This window comes from Octopus bimaculoides, chromosome 28 (assembly GCF_001194135.2).
Source record: "Octopus bimaculoides isolate UCB-OBI-ISO-001 chromosome 28, ASM119413v2, whole genome shotgun sequence".
In the NCBI taxonomy this organism is placed as follows: domain Eukaryota; kingdom Metazoa; phylum Mollusca; class Cephalopoda; order Octopoda; family Octopodidae; genus Octopus; species Octopus bimaculoides.
Genome location: NC_069008.1, coordinates 17,171,781 through 17,178,528, shown reverse-complemented (window position 1 = coordinate 17,178,528; position 6,748 = coordinate 17,171,781). Strand labels below are relative to the sequence as shown.

Here is a 6,748-nt window from a genome sequence, read left to right as displayed (position 1 = left end):
TCCAGCCCACTACAGTCTTGTATCTTCCATTATGTCGGCACCTCATGTTACTCCGCTGCCCCACCCCTCACACTCGCTGACCCAGATATTCTCAAATGTATTTCTTGTGCTATGACCCGGCTGCTATTTCTAGCAGGTCTGGTTTATGATCCTCTTTCGCCGCTCTCTGATTGGTTCCCTGTTGTGCGTCTCCCATCAATCTCTATGTCTGCCTGCCTGCATGACTTTTACCCCCCTCTGTCGCTTCTTCTCCTCCTCCTCCTCCAATGAACCTCACCTCTGCCTCTGCCAACCTTCACTGCTGCTGCTGCTATATTACTTTCTCTCTCTCTCTCTCTTCTCCATCTCTCTCTTATTTTGGCCTACTAGAGGGGGATGAGTGAGAGGCAGGCATTGTTGATGACTGAAGGAAGAGGAATAACAGTGAACGTGAGAGGAGGAGGGGATTAGTGTGGTGGTGGTGGTGGTGGTGTTTGGGAACTATGTTGTGATACTGTGGTGGTAGTGGTGGTGGTAGGAAGAGGCAGGCAGCAGTGGTTGAAAGATGAGCTGCAGCTGATGGTAGTGGGAGGAGGTAAGAGGCAGTGGTGGTAGAAGGAAGAGGAGGCGTAGTGTTATTGTGATGAGGTCGGCTTCGTTGCTGTAGTGACGGCGGTGGTGGAGGCGATGATGGTGGAGACAAGTCGTATTTTTTTAGGCACGTTCTCGCCGTGACCATCCTGCCTGCGCGTGCGCTTGCGTGTGTGTTTTAGGTGTATCTAGGACTACATTAATTTAATGTGCCTTCGTTTTTTGTTTCGTCTTTCTTTTTAATCCAAGACTTGGTGTGTGATTTCTATTTGGCTTTTTGCAAATGGGAGAGAAACGAGGGCGTCGTTGTGCTGTTGGGCGGGGGGGTCGAGTTATAAGAAGAGATTTTGGTGAGGTGGTTTGTCTCCAATGACTACAACACGGCTCCAACCCCCTCCCCTTCAAACACACGCACAGGCACGCGCTCGCTCGCACTCCCTCTCAAGACAGTTAACCCTCTGTATGTGGTGACTCACGAAACTTCAGATTTCACACACACACACACCCTCCCCTTCGTGCGTAGTTCTTTCGCTAGCACTCAACAACGGTCTTTCAGGTACGACTATTAAACAAAATACACACACACACTCGTGGAATTTTACATATACACCTTTCACACACACATGCACACAAGAACGATCCTATACGTACACGGACATGCACACACACACACACACTCATAAATACATTCTCTTGACACACATTGTCGCTCATACACCTACATACACTCGCACACGCTTACGTACACACACACACACACACACACACATTCTCACACTCTCACTCACCTTAATACACCTACACCTTCACTCGCACTCACACGGCCTTCCCTCTCCGTGACTTCTTTCTGTCTTGATTCAACACATCTCCTTCTTTGTCTCCACCCCCCCGTTCTTACTCTCACTTTCGCTCCATCCCTCTCTCTCTCCCAACCCCCTTTATCTCCCAATCATCTCCCAAACTTCGCTCCCCCATTGTACCCCAATATCTTTGAAGTCTTCCTACACAGGTGTTTCTCAGTCGTCTTTTGTTTTGTTTGTTTTCGTCCCTCGTTCCACTTCGGTTGTTTTCAAAAGAATGTATGGCTTTTAGTTTGAGGCTATCGTAAAAGACACTTGCTCAAGGCGATAAGCATGGCCGTGTGGTAAGAAGCTTGCTTCCCAACCACTTCTGAGTTTAGTCTCACTGTGTGACACCTTGGGCAAGTGGAGTTGGTTGACGGAAACTGAATGAAGCTTGTTTCCCAACTACAAGGTTCTGGGTGTCTGTGTTTGTCTACCCACCATCGCTTGGTGACCAATGTTTGGTGTGTTTATGTCCCCGTAACTTAGCGGCTCAGCAAAAGAGACTGATAGAATAAGTACTAGGCTTACAAAGAATAAGTCCTGGGGTCAATTTGTTCGACTAAATGTAGTCACTTGACCTTACACAATGTAACAGCCAAATCTTCCCTCAACAAACTCCCTACTCTCTTTAACCCTTTGGCATTTAAACTAGCCATATCCAGGTTCCAAATATTCTGCTTGTTTTACGTTTAAACTGGTCAGATCCAGCCTCTCACACCTACCCTACAATGTCATTCCAAAAAATAAACAATTACGTCATCAAAATCTCAAAGCTATGATATAAAATTGTGAGTAATTGAAAACAATGTGAATGGATAAGCCTTATGAGTGAATTTGGTAGACGGAAACTGAAAGAAGCCTGTCATATATAAATGCGTGTGAGAGAGAGAGAGATCAGGTCTTTGTCCCCCACTACTGCTTGACAACTGGTGTTGGTGTGTTTTTGTCCCTATAACTTAGCGGTTTGCCAAAAGAGTTCGATAAAATAAGCACCAGGCTTAACCAAAGTATAAAAATGAAAATAAGTACTGGGATTGATTTATTTAACTAAAGATCCTTTAAGGTAGTGCCCCAGCATGACCGCAGTCTAATAACTGAAGCACTTAAATAAAAAAGAAAGAAATAAAGAAAGAAAATGCATATAGACAAAAAGAAAACCTACATGTGACTATTGTAATGAATATATTGCAAAAATCTAGATGTAACAAGAAAGGTTGCCTCTGCAAGTTCTGTTTGGCAACGCTGATGGCCTCGCCTTTTCCAAATTGCTGAAAAGAGGTGCTGCTATTTGAGAGGAAGAGTATTGAGTGCTTGAATAGACAAAATCTTATTTCTTGTACCATTACTTTTGAATTACCCTGCATTTGTATGCGTGTAAGTGTAATGCAATTAATGCCTGTCTTCCTTGTTGGTATGCCTACATGTTTATATCAATATTTGTGTTTCTATGTAATAAATCCTTAATTATGACCTCCCCACTTCCCCCCCCCCCCTCTCTGTCTCTGCTATTCCAGATCAGGTCACTGTTGTTGTGTGACACTAAGACTTGTGTCAACAGTAGTTTGGTAGGGATTCACTTCCTGGCAGAGAGAGTGTCTTTTACCATTTGGACAGTGGAGTGAGTTCTCTGACTTTTTTCTTCTTCTTCTTCTTCTTTTTGTATTTCATACATACACACATGCACACACATGCTTACATATGTACACACACACACACAAATTTATAATTGTATATATATAATTATATTAAAGGGTGCATTTTAAACTAAATACATAACATTGGTGACCAAATCGGAGCAATGACAATGAAGTTCAGACCAAGGGCTTTATAGACACGAAGCCCTGGGTGATCGATCCTATGAACTGGCCATGACTATCTTTATCTAAATATATATCTGGGTCAGATATGGCCTATTTAAGTACTAAAGTGTTGACGTTAACTTGGTTTTATACATAACTCGGCATAAATATATATATGTCATCATCAGATATGAGTATTCATTTGTGTAAAATGCTCAGCACAAAAAACAAAATAATGATGGTATATATAATATGTATTTAGGTATTTTTTGTTATAGAACTGAAAGTTTCACTTTGTTAACACAAAAAAGGGTTTTTTTGTTTTTACAATATATGTATATTGCTTCCTAACCTTACTGTTTTTAGGGCCAATCCCTCTGTATTTTATCCTGGGCCTGTGTTTTCCAATGCAGCCTAAGCTGATCAAAGCCCTTGTGAGTTAATTTGGTAGGCAGAAACTGAAAGAAGCCCACTTTATGTGTATGTGTGTCTGTCTGTATGTATGTATCTTTGTCTTGACATTGTGTTATCATTGTAAATGAGTGTCACTGTTATATAAGCAGTGTTGTCCATTTCCAGTATTCTGCAAAAACCTATTTAAACGTTTCATTACCTTTTTTCTGTTAAAATCCACTGCCTTTGTTTCAATTAATTTTGAAAATAACAAAGAATTTACTAGAATAACTTTGTCATAAATTAATCTGGTGTCTGGAACATAAATTTAATTTTGAAGGAAGGGTTTTTAATTTAGATCACTTTAACCCTTTTGTTACCCTATTTCTCTTGAAATCCACTGCCTTTGTTTCAATTACCGTATTTTAATGTGCATAAGGAACCCCCTAATTTTTGGGGTTTAATATTTGGAAAAAGGGGTTTATAAAGGATTATAATACTATCCATGTATAAAAATCTCCCATATTTTTAAAACCTAATTTTTAACAAAAAAGGGTTCCTTATACATGTTAGAATGTGGTAATTTTCAAAATAATGAAGAATTTTGTAGAATAACTTTGGGATTATTAATCTGGTGTTTGGAATATAAATTGACATGGAATTTTGATGGAAGGGTTTAACTTAGATAATTTTAAAACAGGAAGTGGTGGTCTCAGGTGGGCTGGTAAATAATAGCTTGCTTGGAAATGGGGTGGCTGGCAACAAGAAGGCTATCTGGCTTTTGAAAAATCTACCTCACGAAACTCTCTCTGATGCATACAAGCATTGAGAAACAAATTCAAAATGTGTTGAAATGGCAAAGCCATTTCTGTGTTGGGTGAAATTCTTTCTGGTTTTTGTTCCAAATATGTGTTCTAAGTTCAAATCACACTCAGATACATCACACACATGCACACACAGTGGGCTTCTTTCAGTTTCCGTTTACCAAATCCACTCGCAATACTTTGGTCAGTTCAAAACTATATAAGAAAACATTTGCCCAAGGTGCCATGCAGTGGGACTGAACCCAGAACCATTCATTTGGGAAGGGATGGTTGAATGCTATCCATAATCTCAGTCAGTCGTGTTTGGGAGTCCAGCAGGAAATTTTAATGGCTGTTGCTCCTGATGGCACCCTGGGGGGATGGTGGCTGATGGCTCTAGCCTCACGACCCTCCAGGGAATAGTGAGTGGGTGGTGACAATGGTTGGAAGGATGGGTACTGATAAAAACGTATGACTGGTGCCAGGTCCCAGACTGACCAAAAGTGACACCGTTGTGGAATGACGAGGTAAAGACGGAGCCCAAAAAACTGGGAGACAGGATCTTAAAGACTGGAAGGAAACGGACAGCAGAGAGGTTTCTTTTTTTTCTTTTTTTGGAATAGTGGTTCTTCGAAACATACATATAAAGCTATGAATAATTCTTTCTCTTGCAGGCGTAAGGCCTGAAATGTTTGAGGGGGAAGGGACGCCCTGGGCTCAACTGGTACTTTATTTCATCAACCCTGTTCTCTCTCTCTCATTTATGAAATTCTTATGCTGTCAACAACACACATACACATATACTTATATATATGTATGTATATGTGTACGCGCGGGTGTGACTGTGTGGTAAGAAGCTTGCTTCCCGACCTCATGGTTCCAGGTTCAATCCCATTGCGTGGTACCTTGGGCAAGTGTCTTCTACTATAGCCTCAAGTTGACCAAAGCCTTGTGAATGGATTTGGTAGACAGAAACTGAAAGAAGCCTGTGCTGTGTGTAATATCTGTCTGTCTGTCTGTCTGTCACACAAAGAAATTCCAACTTTGATTTTCACATTATATTTATAATCTTATAATAATATAAGATAAGATAATGAAATGATAGAACATTAAATGTCCATTCTGATTGAACTAGTACTTTCATGCATTAAACTATGCAATCTTCAGGTCCATGTAGTAGTGGTGACTGTTCTATCTGTCTGTCTGTCTATCTCTATCTGTCTGTCTATCTATCTATCTATCCATCCATGTGTATGTATTGGTCTTCCTGCCATCACTTGACAACCGATGTTGGTGTGTTTATGTCTCTGTAACTTAGCGGTTTGGCAAAAGAGACTGATAGAACAAGTACTAGACTTACAAAGAATAAGTCGTGGGGTTGATTTGTTTGATTAAAAACCCTTTAAGGCGGTGCTCCAGCATGGCCGCAGTGAAATGACGGAAACAAGTAAAAGAATAAAAGAATATATATATATATGTAAATGTATGTATAGGTATTTATGTGTATGTATGTGTGTATATATTTGTGTATATATGTATGTGTATATATTTGTGTATATATGTATGTATATATATTTGTGTGTATATATATATTTGTGTGTATATATATTTGTGTGTATATGTGTATATGTGTGTGTGTGAATATATGTGTATATATATGTGTGTGTGTGTATATATATATATGTGTGTGTGTATATATACACACATACACACATTTATGTGTGATTGTTAAAAAGCTTTCAACTGTTTCATATTCTGCTATTTTGAATAGTTGTGTGCCAAGGTTGCACTACTATCTCTGTCTCTCTCTCTATCTCTTTGTCTCTCTATCTCTGTCTCTCTCTCTATCTCTTTGTCTTTCTCTGGTTTTGTCTATCAATCAACTCCATTTTGTATTAAAATTCCCCAGTTCCCATCTCTTTGAGTGCTTTTTGACAAATCTGGTTCCCTTTCAAGAAGGGACTTCCTCTTTTACACTGCAGCCCCTACTTGCCTTATCCCTCTTCCTCTCTCTCCCCCTTACTTTTTCTCTTGCCGTCTCCTCCTCCCACACCTCTCTCTCTCTCTCTCTCTCTCCTACACTGCAGCTGTCTGTGTTTTGCCTGCCCTTCTCTACCCTCGCCTCCTCTCTTGCTACTCTCTCTGTCTGTCTGTCTCTCTCTCTCTCTCTCTCTCTCTCTCTCTCTCCACATTCCAGCTGTCAGCTCAGCTCAGACTTCTCTCTCTGACTCACTGCAGCAGTTGCAGCAGACACAACCACACACACACACAGTCACACACACACACACACACACACACACACACACACACACAATCTTGTTGAATTCCACTTCATTTC

At 40.5% G+C, this 6,748-nt stretch overlaps 1 protein-coding gene across 2 annotated transcripts in view; it reads left to right on the top strand.

The window, feature by feature from the left end:
* The window catches only part of LOC106881809 (zinc finger protein 280D), a 39,263-nt gene that overhangs the window by 20,264 nt on the left and 12,251 nt on the right, over window positions 1-6,748 (top strand). The window contains exon 2 of one of the 2 annotated variants that reach the window (XM_052977446.1): window positions 2,930-3,033. The exons of the other annotated variant lie outside the window; for it this stretch is intronic. The gene's annotated coding sequence lies outside the window, so the exon portion shown is untranslated. The remainder of the gene's footprint in view (window positions 1-2,929; window positions 3,034-6,748) is intronic. 2 annotated transcript variants of the gene reach the window in all.